The sequence below is a fragment of the Pinus tabuliformis genome, chromosome 4_1, assembly GCF_031772625.1.
Source record: "Pinus tabuliformis cultivar Carrire ecotype Pingquan chromosome 4_1, CPIR1, whole genome shotgun sequence".
Classification (NCBI taxonomy): Eukaryota; Viridiplantae; Streptophyta; class Pinopsida; order Pinales; family Pinaceae; genus Pinus; species Pinus tabuliformis.
This window is the reverse complement of record NC_142303.1, coordinates 134063569-134086145: the sequence shown is the minus strand read 5'-3', so window position 1 is coordinate 134086145 and position 22577 is coordinate 134063569. Positions and strand designations below refer to the sequence as shown.

General features: G+C 35.7%; 1 pseudogene; it reads left to right on the top strand.

Moving 5' to 3' along the window:
• The window catches only part of LOC149174568 (uncharacterized), a 31030-nt pseudogene extending 18937 nt beyond the window's left edge, over positions 1–12093 (top strand).
• Positions 12094–22577: the final 10484 nt, after the last annotated feature.

Below are 22577 nucleotides of genomic sequence, written 5' to 3'. Positions count from 1 at the left end.
AGGAGATGAACTGAACAATCACTCCTATTGTATATAACAATGACCTACCTATGGAATAAAAAATGAATCAGTTGTTTGTTTTGTGCAGTTACTTCCTGGTCTGACATCTTCATCAGCAAAGACCTTGCTCACTATAGTAACTCCAACGAATATTTCCACAACTACAACTATCTCATTCACGACACTCAATCCCTACTGAAAGTATTGGTCAATCGAAGGTAGATCATCTGTAAAGACAACATTGAAGACTTACAACAACGCATGTGGCTCAGGAAAAGTCTTTGGATTTGACCTAGTTGATCATGATAAAGATGATATCCACCTTTCTGCATTTGCTGAATTGGCTGAATCTCTTTATAATATAATCCAAGTTGGGAAGCTATACATTGTTTCAAATGACACAGTTAAAGATTCAACAAACCCAAACTACAACCACCTAAAGAACAAATGGGAGATTTATTTGTTTGCTACATCCACTGTCAAGCCATGTTTGGTATTTGATCCAACCTTTCTTTACCAATTCTTTCATTTCAGAATTATCACTGAAATTAAGTCTGCAAGCCCAAATACCAATGCAAATGTTATTGGTGTTGTTATCTCCACCTCACCTATCTGGAAACTTCAACGTAGAGATGGAATTAAAACACTAAGGAAAACACTTACATTAAAGGACAAGTCGGGTTTTATCATTGATGTAACACTATGGGTAGATCACAGTGACTCTATAGGACAAAACCTTGCTAAATTGTGCTCTTTTGACAACCTACCAATCCTTGCAATCAAAGGAGTTTGTGTATCTGAATTCAATGGAATCACCATAGGAACAGTCTCCACTAGCACTCTTGTCATCAAACATTGAATAAACTCAACAAATCCATACATGGTTCCATGAAAACAACTATAACTCTTCCTCTCCATCTTTGAGTAGAAACTATAATGTTGCTTCCAAACGAGCCCTACCACAAAAGACACTTCATGAAATTACTTGCATGCAAGTCTTTGAGAAAGAAATATATGTTTCGGTTCGTGCAAATGTGACTGCTCTTCACATGGACGACTTCTATTTTCTTGCATGTCCAATGTACTTCAACAGAAATAAATGCATGAAAAAGGTGATACAACATTCTAACAATATTTGGCATTGTACAAAGTGTAACGACGACTTCCTAGAAAGTGACTATCGTTACAAACTTAAAATTGAGTTACATGACCACACTGGGCACCTAGGAAATGTCACAACTTTCAATGATGCAGGAAATGAGCTAATGGGCATCCCAACAAAATACTTGTTCCTTCTTTCTATTGATCCAGCTGATCTCCAAGAAATTTGTGGATGGATTTTAGGCCGCTTCTTCCTACTAACACTTTCCATCAAAAAAGAATTCTTCAATAGTGTTGAGCACTTGCAAACAATACTGGTTAATTCAGAAGAAATTCAATATTACTCTGCATGCAAGGAGGTCCTCAAGGACATTCATGCAATGTCCATTGCACAATGACCTGTTATTTGCTGCCTTTGAACTTTCTTCATGGTTGCAAGGAACTCTATTGTTTTGTACATGAAGTATCATCTCTGTATAGATCATTGTTCAATACACTTTCTTTGACAATACTCTTTTTCAATAATTCCAACATATGTATGTTTACCCCTTCACAATCTACATAATGTACATATCAACATTTGTAGGATCTTCAATTCATATTTTTTTCCCTTTGTCATTTACATGTCTATAAACTAAATGTTTGCTTGTTTATCTATTTATGCAATCATTCAATGACGTTCAAATAAGAAAAGAACTAGAAATTTGTTTATATTTCTCTATTTCTATCAATGTTTGATGCTACAATAATGTATATTTTGACAACACTCTTGTTAAATAATTCCAACATATGTATTCTTACCCCTTCAAAATTTACATAACCTATATATCAACATCTGTGTCAATGTCAATTAAATCTTACTTCATTGTTTATATGTCTATAAAATGAATTTTTATCTATTTACTTATTCCTGCTATCATTTTATGATGTTCAAATAAAAGGCTAGAATTCTAAAACTTGTAACACATTTTCTATGCATAATAACTCAATTTTGATTCATTCTAAATTGCTTATGTCTAAAAAATAATGACAAATTATTTTATACTTTCTTAGATATCCCATGCGACAATCAAAATCCAGATAAAAACACACGAAGGTGTCTTCTTTATGCACAAAAAAAAGATACAATAAATGCACACTGACGAATTATTTATAAAAACCATAAAAAATCTACTGCCTCCACTACATCCCTTTCCACCTCAAGTGCTCTCCCAACTGTGAAAACCAGTTCACCTCACCTTCATCAAAACCAATATAACTCCCCCCTTAATGATGAACACCATCGATTTCGACAAAGGATAGATAAAATTTCTACTATGCATGTTTTTACAATATGAAAAGAATCATACCTAGGTATGAAAACAAGGATTTTACATAGTGTTGTGGGGGAGCGCCGCCCCCCCGGATCCCGCTCCCAATGCGCGCTCCAAGAGGGAGCAACTCGGGAGCGGGTCGGGAGCGTGCTCTGGGTGGGAGCAACTCGGGAGCGGGTCCGGAGCGCGCTACCTAAAAAGGAAAACGCTCCCTGCCTTTTTGGGAGCATTTTCGGGAGCGTCTTGCCTTGTTTTCAATTTTTTTTTTTCAATGATGTTCCAAATGCAAATTTTTTTCAAAGAAACAAATAAGTTTTTAGTGGGGCATCTTAATGATCAAGTCTATGGCCCTAGTATTGATATGCGATTCATGGTAATGTTAAATTCTTAAAGTAAAAGTTTCATTCACTTTAATCTTCATTTTCATCCTTTTACTTAAATTTTTAACATTACTATATGAAATGACTTAGGATGTTTAAGAGTGGTTCCGACCTCATTGTATTTCATATGCAAAAAGTAGAATTTTAGATTTCATTCAAAATCCAGCAGACTTATCAGTTTTTCAGGATTTCAAGATTGAATTGCTTCCATTGAATTTTGTCATGTATTAGGGTATGGAACTCGTATTTAATCAAGAGCACCAATCCCTCGATGTACCTTGATGTTAGCGACATTGGTTTTCTAACTCCTCTATCATGACCCTCCTAAAAATGTACGCATCACTCAAACAAAATCTTGACTTGACATGCTATGCTTTTTCTATCTTATGTTAATGCTTAGAGGGTGATATTAATGAAAAAGATCCCTATATAGATACAGAGGTAATGACAAAGATACCTCTGGATATTAATGCTTAGAGGGTGATATTAATGATAAATATCCTGATCTTCCAACAAGACTAAAAAATTAGACATTTCTCGTGGTGGCAAGAGGCCCAAGCATAAGCAATAGATAATAGATTTAGTTGTATTTTCTAGTTTCTAGTAGTTTTTATAACTATTGACTCTTTCATATTTATTATGATATTTTTTTAAACAATATATGACAATTTAAGTTTTAAGTTGGCAATTATAACTCATTAGTAATGAATTATGAATATGATGCTTCATGAAAGTTGAAATTTGTTTCATTTCATTTTATAATATTTCATTTCATGTTAGATATTATTTGTTGTAATGGTTACACTTAGCTTACAAGTACAACTTTGGTGATCAATTATGATAAATGTTATATATTGAATTTTGAAATCTTGAAACTTTAAGATTGATGAATCATGACTCAATATGTTGTATGTTACTATGTTACTAACTTGTGGACATGGTTGATGAAGATTATAACTTCTAGATGATTGTTGTTATATGGTTCAATCTATGTTTTTTTTTTTTTGTTTTTTATATCTAATTCATCATTCTACATGTTTTTGTTGACATATATGTATCAAAATATAAAAATATAAAAAATATATATATTATATAAAAAAAAACTTCGGGATTTGCTCCCAAATTGGGAGCTTCTGAAAATGTCGCTCCTGCACCTGTTTTCGCACCCGATCCCCGCTTTCGCTCCCATTCCAAAGTAACACTGATTTTACATGACAATATTTCTTTCTTTCATTTTTTATCATCTAAAATTACCAATCTTTTTTTTATCATCTTAACAATATGGACCCCAGTGAACAACCGCATGTCCTTCAAAATTTAACACAAGTTGAGGAAATTCTCATTGCATTTGTGAATCCCATTCTACAATTCACTCATGCCCGTGCTAGTCAATATCAATATAGTGGCCATACATCAAATTCCCCCAAGACATCACTGCTATTGCCAAATACTTACCTCAGATGGTTTATGAAATGAATATCCTCATTGTCAAAAGGAATGATCCTTCTAAAAAGGCTTATGAATTCTTCGTTTGCAAGTCATGTGTACTTGCGACACTTGAATACAAACTAAATCATGATCCCTACTACAAGGATGTCCAACTTAGTCCATCTGCAATTTATGCTTTACCAGATCAACCTATAGATATTTCTTCTCTTCTTCATAATGTAACCACCTCCTCTTTTGAACCCCATCAAACCATAGTTGATTCTACTTACGATCCTAATGTCGTGCTAACTCCATTAGATATCCAACCTTCTTCTTTTGTTCCAATTCTCCCAAATTCATGTACTGAACTTGAGCACATTTGTGCATATTTGCACTCGACCAATCCAAATTCAACAAGCTCGATTGACTGGCCTGGAATCTCTCTATCCCCTATGAATGAATACAACATTGAGGGCCTCTTCACTATGGAATTCCCCACCCTCTTTCCTACAGGCATTTCCATGATCACACAACCAAGAATTACAAAAGTTGAAATGCATGAATATGATTTACACTTGTTGCACTACCATGATAACCTATTCGGCCAACATCCAAGATTCTGCTACTACCTATATAACATTCTAATGCACCACCGTAGCTAAGCAACTGCAATTTTTTTGTGAAGAAATACAATGAGAACAACCTGCCAACAACTTTTTCATATCTTTGACAATGTCTTCATGACTTCCAAGATTCCGAATTTCTTGATAATTTATGCACTTCGGTTTAGGATTATGAGGAACACGCTCTTTATGGAACACGTGACGGTGTGAACTAATTGACATGATCACGCAGATAGGAAGTCCGACATTGTTCTTCACTATTAGTGCACCTAATATTGAATGGCATGACTTGCACATGATCATGCCTACTACTGTTCCGTCTAGTTCGAACAATCAATACCAGTGGAGAATTCAAAACATAATTAAAAACCTACATTTAACAGCACAATATATGCATTACAGACTTACAATTTTCCTTGAAGAAGTCCCGCAAAAGGGCCTTCACATAGTTGATTATTGGTGCAGGTATTTTGTTTTCATACCATTCTTCTCTCCATTGATTTATAAATTGCAATTTTGTCTGATGCAATTTTTGACTTTCATATTTTATTCAGATACAAATGGCAACATAGAGGATTTGCACATATACATGGCTTCATTTGGTTGCAAGATGCACCAAATATGGACAATCTCGATTAGAAAAATGAAACAGAAGTTGTTGACGTTAATAAATATTTTGATCACTATGTAACTACCTGGAATCCATGACACCTTTAACATCACAATCCTGTGCTACACCAATAAGAAATTCACAACCCATGCCTTCTTGACATAGCATCAATCTTCGCATCAACCCATTCTGAAGACTATGAAGAGCTTGTCAATTGTGTTCAATGTCACACAAAGTGTCATGAATCTTCTTGCCTTCGCAAAAAGACAATGTTCTTAGTTGTTGATATCTGAGTACTATGGGAGTTAAATTCCACATCTTCAATGTTCATTGACAATAAGGGATGAAAAAACTACACCCTTGCTCGTAATGATGAAAGATTGAATATTAACAATGCTGATCTACTTTCTATCGGGGAGAAAATGTTGATTGCCAACTTGTTCTATCACTCCATGCTATGTTAAGCTATATTTAAAAGTATGCAGCAAAATCATAAACAATATCAGAGAGCTACTGCCAAATGTTATCACGTCTCTCGCAAAACGCCACTCCAGAAGCACCTACTATTACTGTCATCTAGAAATTCCTTACAAAAACCATTGCAGATAGAGACATTAGGGCACAAGAAATATGCCATATGTTACAAAAAATACCCCTCTCTCTACAATCATACATGTGTTTCTTTGAATGTTAACATAATTGTCTTAAGATGCATTTCCCAAGATTCTGAGAATCCCCTTTCAACACCAACCTTTATCCTTGCATACATGAATATACCTATTTAATTGGAATCATTTCCCCTTCTTTAAGTTGCACACTCTTGGTCATTTTATGCTCGTCGAAAGAAAAACCAATGGAAACACATATTCCCTCTAATGATTTCACATGTCGTGCCATGATACATTTCCATCCCTTCCTCTAATGATCATTGTTATGCCACTTTTTGTTGGAGTGAACTACTATTGTATTTCCATTTCCACACACTCCCCAGTGAAATTGGTTCCACTAATGAGGAAATAATTACATACTGGGAACAAAAGAAAGGGACATATACACCATGACATGTTCATCGAGAAATTGAAGACCCACAAACCTGACAACTCGAAGATAAATCTACTTCTGTGACTACCCCTTCCGAGCCCCCTCCTGACCCCATGCAAACAAGTCAATGGAAAATCCTCTCTCAACACCATCCATGATACAATATTGAAATTGATGACCTTGAAATGATTGGCCATTGCGACTTCGATGCTAAATACAATTAGTTGCATACTTCTATCCCTCTCCACTTGTAAGAAACTATCATAAATTTCATTGAATTCAACTGCTCAAATATTCAAAACCAACATCATCCTTTTTCAAACCTCTCCCAAGATCACACATTCTCCCCCACCCAAAACACAACTTTTACCATTGTTATTTCTCACTTCAAAGCCCCTTCACCAAAACCCCCACTCAGAATCATCATACAAGGGACAATTGGGATAGGAAAATCTAATTTAATTAAATTTCTGCAACGTGAATTTATGGAAAAATACCCAACAAACACAAACCATTTTTTGTTACTTGCACTCACTGGTGTTGCAATGTTCAACATAAATTCCATTACAATCCACTCTGCCCTTTTTATCCCTATCTAATCAATGCATCCTCTTGAACGAAAATCACTCCCACACTTGCAAGAGCAACTCTGTCATGTATAGTACATCCTCATTGATGAAATGAGCTTCATCAGTCCAAAAATGATTTTCCACATTGACGATCATTTGAGAGAGGCATTCCCCCTTCATCGAAATGCACCATTCGACAATCAATCCATTATCCCTATCGAATATTTAAGCTAGCTATCACCTGTGAAAGACATTTCTCTATGTGCTCGCACATCATGCGGCATTGCACTTTGGTACAACTTTGACACATTTATAACACTTTCAACTATTTTTCGCCAACAAGGTGCTAACCCTTCCCAAGTTTCTTTCTGCCAGATCCTCACAAACCTCAGAAATGGAACACCTACTCTTGAATATTAGAAACTCCTAATGTCAAGGACAAATTCCTCTATTACGCATGAAGAGAAACAAACATTTCAAGACTTCATGCACATATAAGCAACAAACAACTTAGTTTCTTTGCATAATAAAACAATGCTTAAAAGTTTGAACATGTCAGTAGCACTTTGCTTTGCAGAGCAACAAAGATAGCAAACTTCTTCTACAACTAAATATGAACATTTGGATGCAAACATACTCTCATGCAATGAAAAAAAGTTGTACTCACTAGAAACTTATGGGTAAATGTAGGCCTTGTTAATGGCACACTTGGAAAATTCATTTCAATATTTTATTCAACTTCAACCAATACAAAGGAACACCATGGGACATTTCACACCCAAGATATGTACCCATTTCCCCCATCACAAGGGGTGCACGCCAATAGATACCACTTCAAATGGCATGGGATTTAACGATACACAAGTCACAAGGAATGAAACCAAAGAATGCCAAGGTTTAACATTCACTGCAATTTCAAGAGTAAGGTCATTGGAAAACATTCAAATCATTCCAACATTTCCATTCTCATGCATTGCACACATGCATGAGAATCCATTCCTAAAACATAGACATCAACATGAATCACTTTGCATCAAAATATGTGCAAGAGAACACACTCTAGCCAACCATACACTTTGTCTTCCAAATTTACCCATGGTAAACACCACTTGATACTTAATCAAATTTCACATACACTTGCTTTCTATTACATTTAACCTCATATTGTTTTGTTCTTATTTAAAATAAATGTTCATATTTACTTTATTTAAAAAAAAAATGCTTTTAGCATACACACCCATTATCACTTACTATTTCTCTTTTTTAATGACCAACATATATGGATACAAACTACTTACACATGCTATATGAATGTTTCCGAGAAATTCAACAACAATAACTTACCTTGCAATATATACAAGCGAGGATCCTACCCCGATAATCATTTCCTCTTTATCGTTTGCTTCCAACTATTGAATTGTTATGGAAGATAAGGAAATTACTGAAAAAACAATTCACATCCATGAAAGAGGCACACAGGAAAATGTGGGCTTACTTGCAAGAACAAAGTTCACATCTTGGCACCACAATACATATCAATTGGTGTTGCCGTTGCCATGCATCATCATGTATATATGATTAGTTTCTCACTATCAATTAAATATATATGACATAAAATACTTTATTATATATATGTTTAATTATTAACTGCCAAATACATATCTATGTATATAGATCCCGTTCCATTGAACTACAACACCATATGTAAAATTTCAAACAAAGACATTGTTTAGCATATAGAGAAGCCAAACTCTCCGTGAGTAATTTTCACCATCGATTTTAAGGACTCCTTACTCTAAGTGAAATTTCAATTTTCCTTAGAATCCAGCTCTTAGATTGTTGAAATGATTTAACTTCTTTTTCATAGGTGATGCCCTTCATGCATTTAGGAGAAGCTTGTTAGTTCTTGACAATGTATTGCAATGCTAGGATCCTACTCTTGTTAATCCTTGTACCTGGTTCCATGTCACCTGTGACTGGGATAACTGTGTTATAAGAGTGTAAGCTTATTTTCCTATATCTTTGTAGTGGTTCAATGAAGCGTCTTGGGCTGCCTTTTATTTTACACCATACTAATTTTGTTATGTGTGTAGGGACTTGGGTAACTCAAATCTCTCTGGTCGTTTAGTGCCTGAGCTTGGAATTCTTGGACATTTACAATATTTATAGCCTATTGTGTTCAACTTGGCATTTAGATATTTATTTTGTGTAGATTAAAGATCAGAAAAAGAAGAATGGAAGTTCTAGGATCAGGCTTCTAGTTCACTAATCTATTTGACTTCAAACTCATATTTGGGATAGAACACAACAAACTACAAAGTGCTACTAATTTTCTAACTCCAGTTCATGTCACACATGGGTGACCACTTCTCTAGATTGATTAGCCTCCTCCTCACAGCAACAAGACATAAAAATGATGTTTATATTTATAGCCGCACTATTTGCATACCTCAGTTGTAGATGTTCACTTATTTTTCACCTTTCAATATTCTAGAGCTACCATACCCATCTAAAATCCTTTCAAATACTTATCCCCCCAAAAATATCCAAAGAATGATAATGAGTTGAGATGAACACTACCAAAGAAACTGCCCCAATAATAAAGAGAGTATATGTTGAAATGTGTATTTTCAACTTTAGATTTATCCCACCTTCTTAAACATCAATGCTGTTTATTAAGTAGTCTCTTTTAAAGAGTAGTTCATCATTGCAATCTGCAAGTTATGTCTACTGTTTTTCAAGGTCAACATGATCAGGCCTCAAGGGAAGGATGGTAGAATAATTTTATACCTGTGCAATCTTTCTTTGTTTAACGTATATATAGGTTGCAAGTCTTATGTGATCTAGCTTGTTTCCTGCAATTGGGTCCAAGTACAAGTCTTATGTGACATTGGTGGAATAGATCCCCCACTTATGGCCTCTCAGCCGAGGGATCCTTTCAAGTGTTGTAAGTTAGCTACATTCCATTTAATTCCCAAAAATGGGAAGGGAACACTTGCCACAATGATAATTATAATTTTCTTCTTAAAAGAAGAAAAGAAACAAAGACTCCAATGACTGGGAAAAACCTAACTACCACTAATTTGAAATTTCGAATGTAGCCTAAATAGATAAGATGGAAGGAACAAAGCTGGGAAATTGTTAATGAATGAGAGAATTGGTGTGGGAAGGTAGATGGTATTGACAATTCATCTCCTTTTCTAAAACCTAGAATTTGATGGTATTTATGATTAGAGTGAAGAGCCTCCATAAGGATTCATTTCCTGAGCCAGATTCATGGTGTTATGGAGTTTTGACATTAAAGAGTGGTTGAAGCCTTCTCTTTTATGCAACTATGAATTGTCAGTTGTTGGACTCTGACTCAGGTGTAGCTAGATCTTCTCTCTAGTATTGCTTAAAATTATTTATTGTGGTATTTGATAATGTTATGCATAATTTTTGAAAAAATATCCTAGATATGGGCATAATGAACTTGCTTAGACTATCTTGGCTATCTTCATAACATATATGTTTTATTTTTAGGAAGATTTTTTCTATATTTTATACTATAAAGATGATTGATATGTTTCATGATTTTCTCACTATTGCATTAGTATTTACAAGATGCATTGTTGCCTTTTTCTTGTGTGTAGAGGAAGATGGAAATTTGATTGATTTTCAACACAAAAAAGAGTGACTTGTTATAGAATCTTACAAGGACACATGATGCTGACAAGATTATTAGGGATACATTGGACAAGTTTTGGTACTCCAATTATGAAGGGCCACATATGTTGTTTGGATACTACTTGATGAAATTGTACTCTTATTCTAATCATCCCGACTCATTTTTTAGTTTTTATCAAATATGCTCATGTTTTGGTTATGTTGGTATTTTAATTTTTTGTCTTCTCTCATTAATTCTATGGCCACATCTTGCAAAAATTTTATGTGAAGTGTCAAAGTTTGCATCGATAGCTTTAGTGGATGTTGATGCAGAGGAAATCCAATTTTATCTCAAGTAATTTCACATGAGTTTGATACCTGCTACAGTCTTCTTCTTTAATATGCATCATATGAAGATGGACTCATGGTATTTCACTGTTACTCACATTGAATTTTGTAGGTTTTATACATCACAATTTTACCTTATTTGTTTCTCTGGTAGAAATATTTGCGACCAACAATGTTGTGAATTATCTCATGAGAATATATATTTTATGATCAATGTTTACCCGTGAGAATCAGTTTGCGATTTACAATAAGATTTTTATTATGGGAAATTGTGTCATCAAGATGAGGAGGAATATTCAAGTGTAACTAAATTTCTTCAAACAATATTACTGTGGCTTGTTTCCTTAACTCGCAAGTAGAGTTTGGAAAATTTATTCTCATTATGCAGGGAGATTGATAAAATGTGATCATGCCTTCAAACAAAACTCTAGATCAGACTAAATGGCTTATTGCTTTCCATCAAAAGCAAGACTTCATTGATGTTGTGGAGGTATGTGTTTAAAATTGATTTTTTTAGCAAATTTGAATTGTTGTCTTATTACACATTTTTTTGCCTCTTTGGATATGCCAATAATGTACATGTTCATCATGATATTGACAAATCTTCAATTTATTTATTAATTTATTTACAAGAAAATATTTGGAGATTTTGGGACACATTAGTCAATGGGAAGCTATCAAACCACTCATCATTTATTTATTATGGGGTTATATTTGTTGAGGTGTTATATTTTAGACACTGGAATGTATATTATTTGATTGAGAAACTTCTTTACAAAGTTATTCAATCTAGGGAATTTTATATATGTTATTTTCTGGAGGATTTTCAAGTCACATTAGTGTTTTTTCTTTTTTCTTTTTTAAAGGGCATCATTAATCCCAACTTGGGGGTGTGATTTTATATTTTCATTATTTTTGTTTCCTCTCTTTATGTAGGCAATTTTCAGAGGAGCAATGAAAGGAAAATTGATTGACATATGTCCAATACCCCCAGAGAGAGTTCCAAAATTTGAACTTCTTTATATGAATATTTAGTCTATGACTAATTTTATATGGCTTGAGAACAAGAGGAGGTTAAAATAGCAAAAAATTCTCTTAGTACTAGATTTATAAATGTTCAGGCAAGGTATGTTTGCATCATCCATTATATTTTAAGCTATCCAAAATATTTCCACATTATCTATTTTCAATAACGATATTATAGATAGGAGTCACCTACAGAGGTGAAGGAATTGCCCGGACAACCAAAAGTGGCCAGAATCCAGGCAATTTTTTTTTTTAAATATTGTAGAGGTAGTGTTTGATTCATGTTTTTGATAGTGAAAATGGATTCAACACCATCAAAAACTTCTAGGGCACCTAAAATTATGAATTTTGACAACTTTTACTTGGATTTACAAAAATCCATGCCAGATTTTTTCAAAATATGGCCGGAATTTCCATAACTTTCAGGACAAAAATTCATAATCGTTAGACTACAGCTTATAGATATTTGTACATACAGATATTCAATCAAATCATATTTCAAGTATTTCAAGAGGTCAATTATACTATATTTTCATTTAAACACTATTGGTTGCAGTAGGTTTTATTTGCTGAAAAGACGTAATTACTCATTACTGAATAATAATAAAATTTTCAGCTGGGTTAATATTCAATTTTCCATGTGTATGCATCCACATTATAAGTATCCACATGGTATATGTTTATCATGTGAAGGCAATGTACTTTTTTTTGTAACCTTAGCTATTCATGTTCAATAATAACACCCAAATAAGGTGGGAAATTAAACTGATGACTTAACACCTAGGAGAGCCTTAACAATACAAATCATGTCTACAAATGCATTCCACTTAAACAAACCTATCATTGTCTCTTTGCACCCTTTTTGGCAATTGCTAGTTAGGAGGATTTCTATTATATCAACAAACTTCTTTCATTTAGTAGATCCCCACAAAAATGGATATAGGATTGCTCCAAATCTTAATTAAATGAAGAGGTTTTTATTTATCCTTGTGCAAAGGGTTTTATTCATTGTTGACCCTTTCTTTGGGGAAACTACCTTCCAAAGTTTATCCTCTGCTTAGACTCCTATGTGGATTAGTGGGCTAGAATTCCAAATTCACCTTTTCATTTTTAGGGTTTTGATCTCTTTGATCCCTTAACAAAGCCCTTGGAAGATATTATTATAGAAGTATTGAAACAAAGATATTATGCACCACTATATATATGTTTGTATATGTGTATAAATTAACGTCAACAAAGGGTTTCAAGAAAAAATAAGTTTGAAAGGTAAGAACAACTTTTAGACACAAAATATTGATTATGAATATGTTTCCTTCCATTATAGATCTTGTACTAAAATAATGCATTTAGAATCAAATTTCCAAAAAGGCTCAGTCAAGTTAAAAAGAATAAGAGAAAACCAACTTGTTGGGTTGGAGCTAATGAAGAATATGGATTGATTACAAAGGAAGATCCACTTGAATTGGACCCTCTTAATGAAGAGCCAACAGAGGATATAGAGGTTTAAACTAGGAGTGCACATTAATGGATATCAAGCAAACTAGGGACACTCTCTCAAAAGAAGACCGTTCATCCCAACAAGAATTTATACAACAAGGTTTGGTGGAAGAGGAACTTGTTTTTCACTTAGATGTGATTTAGGATGCAAAACCCTCTAAGGTAAGTTAAGTTCAAATGGAGAATATGAGATAGAATAAAAATTAGAACCCTTGGATCAAGACAAGTTAGGAAAGGTAGGAATAAAAGGGACATCGTGAAAGGCAAAAATTTTGGACAACAATAGTGAAGAAGAAACTATCCTTCAATAACCAAATTAGTAGTGTGAAGAAGTTGGATTCCTAATTAGGTTTAGTAGTAGAATATTTTTGTCCTTTATGTAGGTTTTAACCCCGTACAGAAATTACTTGCATACGAATTCTAAAACATAGAAAATAAACAATGCCAGAGTATAACACATAAAACACATATACATAGAGATTTTCCCTTGGATCCCAAAACTGGGACTACCAGCTTGATTTTTCATTATGTTCCTTTCAATGTTACAATACATATTTATACATGTCGAAGCATCCAAAACCATGGACCAAAAACCATTGCGTCCAAAAACATGTGTGAAATTCATGCACAAAACCATAAGTGGGTCCACCCAACCTAACATAGGTTCCAAAACCAAAATTTTTCGGGGTGCCGCCCTGGACCCCATAGAGTGGGGTTACCTGCAGCCCTCAAACCCCCTGTGACTCCCCTCGCTATGCAATCGGTGCAACGAAGGGTGGGGGGGGGGGGGTTCTGCCTCCCCCTCTAACCCCCCGGTTAACTACGTGGGCTAGCCGTGGAATGAATATAAAACAACCCAACATTCTCCCACTTATTTTCTTTCCACAGGGGGCCACAAGAGATCTTAGTCATTTATCTAGCCCTGCAACTCCCATTGTTTCTCTACACCAAGAGAACTTCTTAGAGCTCATAGATTTTGTCAATGCATCGACAATATTCTTCAAAGTGTCCACCTTTACCAGCAACACCCTTTTGTATTCTATCATATCCCTCACAAAGTGATATTGAACATCAATGTGCTTTGTCTTTGAATGATATGTAGGGTTCTTTGCCAAGAAAATTGCACTTTGGTTGTCACAGTCTATCCTTATAGCTCGTTGTACTAACCCCATATTTGAACACAATCTTTGCAACCAAACTGCTTCCTTGGTTGCATGGGTAGTTGCCATGTATTCTGCCTCTGTAGTTGATAGTGCCACTACAGATTGTTTCTTACGCATCCAACTGACTGCACCTCCATATAGGTTAAACACATACCCACTTGTAGATCTTCTCTGATCCAGATCTCCAGCCCAGTCTGCACCAAAAAATCCACGAATATCCAACACTCTGTCCAATCATAGTCTTCCTTGGTAGCACAAACCTAATCACTAGTACCACGCAGATACCTAAAAACCCGCTTCACTGTTGTCCAGTGCTCCTTCCCTGGTTTTGACATAAACCTGCTCAGTACTCCCACTGCATGTGCAATGTTTGGTCTAGTACAGACCATCGCATACATCAGGCTACCGACTGCGCTTGCATATGGAACACGGGACATGTCCTCTTCCTCTTCTTGTGTCTTGGGACACCGTTCAGCAGATAACTTTACACCTACAGGAATAGGAACCTTCATCGGTTTACTATCCTGCATATTAAACCTCTGCAATATTATCTCGACATACTTCCTTTGGTTTAACTAGAGCTTCCTCTTTGTTCGATCTATTTTAATTTCCATGCCCAAAATATAGTTTGCAGCACCAAGATATTTCATGTCGAATTTGGAGGACAAATGGGTCTTCAAATCCTGGATAATTTCTTTGTCATTTCCAACTAGCAACATATCATCCACATACAAGACCAGATAAATAACACGGTCACCAATTAATTTAAAATACACACAATGATCTACTTTGCTTCTAGTGAAGCCAAGTCCCCATATAAATGTATCAAATTTTTGATACCACATCCTTGGTGACTGTTTTAACCCATACAAAGACTTCTTTAACTTGCATACCAGTTCTTTCTTACCCTTCACCGCAAAGCCTTCAGGTTGCTTCATGTAGATCTCCTCTTCCAGATCCCTGTGAAGAAATGCTATCTTCACATCCATCTGTTCTACCTCAAAATAAAAAGCAGTAGCAATAGATAACAATAATCTAATAGAAGTTACCTTGGCAACAGGAGAAAAAATATCACCAAAATCAATTCCCGGCACCTGGGAATAACCTTTTTCTACCAACCGAGCTTTGTATTTCTCCACCTTTCCTTCTGCATTTGTCTTCTTCTTGAACACCCATTTGCTTCCAATGGATTTTCTTCTAGCCAACAATTCCACCAGATCCCAAGCCTCATTTTTGTGCAAAGATGCCATTTCATCAACCATGGCCTCTTTCTAGAGTTTTCCATCCTCTCAATCTATTGCTTCCTTCACAGTTCTGGGATCATCATTAGTAATAGATAAAGCAAAATTTGAACAGAAAGCAGATAGATTGTACCTTTCTGGCTGCCTTCTTTCTCAAAATGATCTTCTCACACCCGAAGTTTGTGGCTCCTCATCTTCTGATTCCTCCTCTATTGTAGAGTTTGATTCTTCCTCCTTTACCTCAAACTCTATCTTCTCAGGTTCCTTTGGTTGGACTTCATGTTTAATAACATCTTTCACCTCTCTGAACACCACATCTCAGTTGTACACAACCTTCATTGTTACTGGGTTCCAAAGCTTATAACCCTTCAAACCATCCTTATACCCAATAAAGATGCACTTTTTAGATTTACTATCCAACTTGGTTCATTTCTCCTTTGGAACATGTACATATTCATCACATCCAAATACCCTCAGATGTGAAAGAGAGGGTTTCTTACCAGTCCATAACTCTTGTGGAGTCTTATCCTCCAATGCTGATGAAGGTGATCTATTGACCAGGTAACATGCTGTCTCCACCACCTTTGCCCAGAATTCCTGTCCTAACTTGGCACCACTGAGCATGCTTCTTGCCCTTTCCATCAACGTCTTGTTCATTCTTTCTGCAACTCCATTTTTCTGAGGTGTGTATGGAGTAGTCTTCTGCCGTGCTATACCACACTTCTTACAGAATTCTTCAAATTCCTTATTACAAAACTCTCCACCATTATCTGTCCTCAACACCTTTATCTTCTTCTCTGTCTGGTTTTCCACTAGAGCCTTAAATTCTTTAAACCTATCAAAGACTTCAGATTTCTTCTTAAGGAAATATATCCATGTATTCCTTGAGAAGTCATATATAAAGGATACATAGTACACGGACTTACCCAGTGATGGAACCTTCACAGGCCCAAACACATCACTGTGGATAAGCTCTAATATCTGCTTCGCCCTCTTACCACCAGAGGGGAACTTGATTCTACTTCCCATATACACAATTTTCACATAAATCAAAATACAGAGAGCTATTACTCATACCTTATACCATACCTTTACCATGAAGTATTGGAAGGCCCTTCTCTCCAATATGTCCAAGCCTTTGATGCCACAACATGGTCTTCTCTCCAATATGTCTAAGCCTTTGATGCCACAGCATGGTATTCTCTCCAGAGACCACTAGATTTTCTGCTCCACTTTCAGGAACCACCAAACTATTTCACCCATCAGCAACCGTGCTACCTTTCAGCTTGTACAGAGTTCCAATCCGAACTCCCCGCATCAATACCAATGCTCCCAAAACCATCTTGTAGGTGTCCTTCTCGAACACTGTTTTTACACCTGCATCATCCAACTTGCTTACAAAAATCATATTTCGGGCCAATGCAGGAATATGCAGAACACCCGAAAGTGTTCTAACCCTTCCACCTTGCAACTTCAACTTTAATTTTATACGACCAACAATTCTAGCCTTCCTGTCATCCCCCAAGAAGACATCACCACCATCATATTTCTCATACTCACAGAACCACTCTCTATGGGTAGTGAAGTGAAAGGATGCACCTGAGTCAATCAACCATGCCTCATGATCTACATGTGTACTTGAAGAAGCAAAGTACACATCCCTACCTTCATCTGAGGTGGTTTTCGCCTCTGTAGAAGGAGCATCATCATATCCATTTCCTTTATCAGGAGCTTTATATTTATAGTCCCTTTTGTGGTGCCTTTCCTTTTTGCATTTCCAGCACACCACCTTTACATGTTTTCCTGGAGATTTAGATCTCCCTCTAGATTTAGATCTCCCACGCGATGACTTATTTTTGTTCCTGTTATGGGATCGTCCTCGTACAGACAAGGAATCACCATTCTGGCTCTCCATATTTTTCCATCTCATCTCCTCCGTTAGCAAGGATGAGAATATTTCATCAAACTGCAAGGCAGTTGCATTGCTAGCTATTGCAATAACCAGACTATCCCACGAATCTGGTAGAGAACACAACAAACGGATGCACTTATCTTCATCTGAAATTTTAATATCAATAGATGCTAACTGACTTACCACAACATTAAATGCATTCAGATGCTCTGTCACCGAGTCTCCATCTTTCATCCTTAGGTTATACAACTTTTTCCGTAGGAACAATTTATTCACTAGAGACTTAGATTGGTACAAAGTCCCTAACTTGTCCCACAATGCCTTAACCATAGCTTCCCTTGATACATTCAACAATACTAAATCTGAGACACAAAATCGTATTGTGCTCTTTGCCTTCCGATCCAACTTCTTCCATCCTTCATTAGACACTCCCGTTAGTTTAGTACTCAGATCTACCATGATCCACTGATCTTTATCCACCAATAGATCCTCCATCTTGAGTTTCCACAACTCAAAACTTTGACCATTAAATTTCTTGATCTCTATATTTCCACTCCTCGCCATCATCTTTCACCACCATAATCGATCTCGCAGATCTCCCACTAAACAGGGTCTACCACAAGCCCGAGTGAAACCCCTCAGCAACAAATGCATCCCCTTGAAGCCAAAACAAATTTGATACCAAATGTAGGTTTTAACCCCGTACAAAAATTACCTTCATGCAAATTCTAAAACACAGAAAATAAACAATGCGAGAGCATAACACATAAAACACATATACACAGAGAATTTCCCACTAGATCCCAAAATTAGGACTACCAGCTTGATTTTTCATTATGTTCCTTTCAATGTTACAATACATATTTATACATGCTGAAGCATCCAATACCATGGATCGAAAACCATCACGTCCAAAAACATGTGCAAAAATCATGCACAAAACCATAGGTGGGTCCACCCAACCTAACATAGGTTCCAAAACCAAAATTTTCTGGGGCGCTGCCCTAGACCCCATAGAGTCGGGTTACCTGCACCCCTCAAACCCCCTATGACTCCCCTCACTACGAAATCGGCGCAACAGAGGGGGGGCTTCGCCTACCCCTCTAACCCCCCAGTTAACTATGTGGGCTAGTCGTGGAAAGAATATAACACAACCTGACACTTTATTGTGTTAACGATTTCTTAGAATTTACGCATGAAAGAAATGTTGAAATGAAGCTTTTGTGGACATAACTATTCTATGTATTTGAAAAATGAGGAACCAATAATTTTTCTTGAAATCTAAAGATAATAATATTATTAATTTATCATTGTGAGATTTGACCATAGTTTCTACCAAAATAAACATACAAACATTTCCTAGTTACTCTTAAAAAAATATTAACCAATATAAGAAAAATTTCCATAGTAAAAGGTTAAATTGCAATTGGGAATAGTGTAATTTTTAGGAGAGAAATCAAAGATGAACTTTTAGATTAATATTTTGAGTATTTTATATTATTTAAATATCTCATATTTCATTTTATTTCAAAACTCTATGTAAATCCCATACTTATTAATGTCAAATTTCACTTTTTTCTTGTTTTTTAATACGAGACATCACAATAACACCTACTATTACTTGTGGGTTTTTTTATTATAGTTTTTGATAGATTCCTTACTACACACACACACACACAAATGAATGATACCATTTTTGCATAATAACCCTTTTTAGTGATGAATATGTGTCCATGGCAACAATACCAACTTTTATAGTTATAAATATACTCATTCTATTATTAAATATAAATCACATTATGTAACATCCATCACTAATGTTAACATCGAAAAATCATACACCTGCTAGTACAATCCATAAGACATTAAAAGTGTCCAGCAAAATGCACATGTGGACATTTTTCCAGTCAAATACATTATGAAGTTAAAAAAAATCAAAGTTCTCATAAGGTCCAAAGTTTATAAAGGAAAAGAAATTAAGGCTGCGCATATATTTCTTTGATAAATGTGCATGCGCAACATAACCTCCAAAAGCCACGCGGTAGCAGAAGAGGATGACTCAGTGATCTGGGACCACTTTGCACACTTAGGGTTGACTCTCTGACATGATATTGGTCCAGTATAGCTGAATTTGAGTCACCTTGGAGATATGAAACCCTCAATGGAATCCTCTTCTCCTACTCATGTGTCTTTATCATACATGTACCAAGAGAGGGAATAAGGATTCAAAAAAATCTATATAAATAGGACATGGGAGAACCAAAGCATGAGACAGTGTTATGCTAGCCAAATTGTTGTTTGAGCAAACCACCATTGCATTGTTGAAGCCAAGTAAGTGAAGAGAACTAGCATGTTGGCAAAATTTATTCTAAGAAACTTGACATCTTAGTGAGAGAAGAGGAACCAACCATTGGAGAGTCTTTACACTTCTTTGACAGAGAGGAGAAAATTTAAGGAAAGAAACCCCCTTACTGAGGATTTTTGAGCTCCATAGCTCAAATAATTTTCTTCATGTGTCTGAGATTCTAATTGTATCCAACTTCTACCACCAACAATCAATAAAGGTAAAATTTTCCATATATTATTGATGTGTTTTCTCCATTTGAGCATTGTTTTGTTTATGTACCTCTTTTTTTAGTTCATGTTCATGTATGCATTGTTTCCAATACTTACAGTGTTTTATTTACTTAATTCTGTCCATTAACAACACCAATTTTGACTGTGATGCTTTGCAGGGAACAATCTACTACTAAGGGGGTGTATTTTGGTACACTTGTGCTCTAAAAACACTACAACAACTAAAACAATAATTAATCCTATATAGTAAAATCCAACGTCGAATCATATTTCCAACTTTATTGAAATTGCCAAGGACTTGCTAGATAATAAAGAATGTAAAGTTTCTTAGTTTATCTTAAGTATTATTGAATTACATGATTAATGTCTTTTGGTGCTCACCACATACCCTGCTTGTCAACTTAACTATTATACATTGACCCTCATAAATATTATACTTATTCTTGTATGGTTTCATTAATTTATGACTTGATGGGTCATTAACTTTTGTTGTGGCTCCATCATGTCACGAATGATGTATCGAAGATGGGCACTAGGATTAAGGTGCATTCATCTATTTGAATTCTCTCGAACTTCAAATCTTGTCCACTTGGAAGATAATCGACTATTAATTGGCTAGGGTCCCAATTTGATGAGTTCAATGGTTTTGGGTCAGTAAAGGTGAAACCGCCCAATTTCTCCCATTTCTACCTAGGTCATTTTTATCTCACAGGACCAACAAGAGTCGTCTTCAACTTTTCATTTCTGTGCCATGATTTATCTCCTTCTCACTCCTAGGTGAGTCACAACAGTTGGCCTGTGTTAACTATCTTGTGCTACTTCAAGATTTTATGTTATTTTGTTCTCCACAGTGGCATTGAACCCTTTTTCTTTGTGTTTCTACGTTTGTTGGTTGGACGAGAGCTTGAATAAAAAAGATGCCCCAGTTCATGAGGTTGGTAGATTTTACCCTAGTTCTCAGGTAACATTTTACATTTCTCAAGGCCTTCGCTACAAGTTTTACTAGGACATATTAGGGTTATAGTTTGATTCCTAATCCCGACCTTCTGGTTCCTTCCAGGGCTCAGTCTTTCCACTTTTTTCCAAAATAATGTCAGGTAAGAAATGAAAATATTTGTTTCTCCATTCTCTTCTTTTCTATGAATATAACATGGTCTAATCGTGGGTGCATTTTTCTTGCAGGCAGGTTTTGCGTATTTTTCTTGAATATAACATGGTCTAATCATGGGTGCATTTCTCTTGCAGGCAGGTTTTGCGTATTTTTCTTGCTGTAATGACGATCTTGCTCCAACGACGGATGCATGGGTTAAATATTGTTCTCACCCACAATGTTTTCTTTACAATTGCACTTGTAGTTCTCCACCCCTATCCATAACTTTCTTTGGATGATTAAGAACGTTGTAGTTCCCTCTTGGGGGTTTTCTAGTTAGTAGTTTTTATCACCTATGTTCTATGGGTCCTCTAAGTTTTCTTTTGTATTTGTAGGCGAGCCTCAAAATTCTGAACTTTCTCATGCTAGTAACTTATTTTTTTAATGGTTTAATACTATGGTTGTGTTGGCTTGGGGGGGCCTGACCCAGGTTTAGCGTTAATTAGTGAAACAAATCCCTACACTATTTTCCCTTTCAGCATCAGCCCACGGAGCACAGACTGAAGTCTCACCCGAAGCAGTATGGGGGGATGCTAGAACCAAGTTTCCACACCCTGAGATGGTTGTGATGTCGTTTAATTCCTTCTATCCCTCACTTCATGCAGATTGCTTCGGTCTAGGGCTTGCAAGACTAGCCCTCTATTCTTGCTTTCAGTACCTCCGTGAAAGGGTATGATCAATCTTCTTGTAGCCCTAGCCTGCTGCCTAGGTACTTTCGTGCTGCTAAGGCAATGAGCCATACAAATTCCCTAATTAATCTAATTGTCTTGCTTATCTTATCAAAAAATTAGAGTTAACATTGTGTAAATAGATATTCCTAACCAAGTTCAATTATTCAATGTAATTGCGGTCATTCGCGCATCATATAAGCACAATAAAGGAACTTCATGCATAAAATATCTAGGTGCATCAACAGAACAAAGACAAAGAAATTGCAGAATATCTCTCTTTCT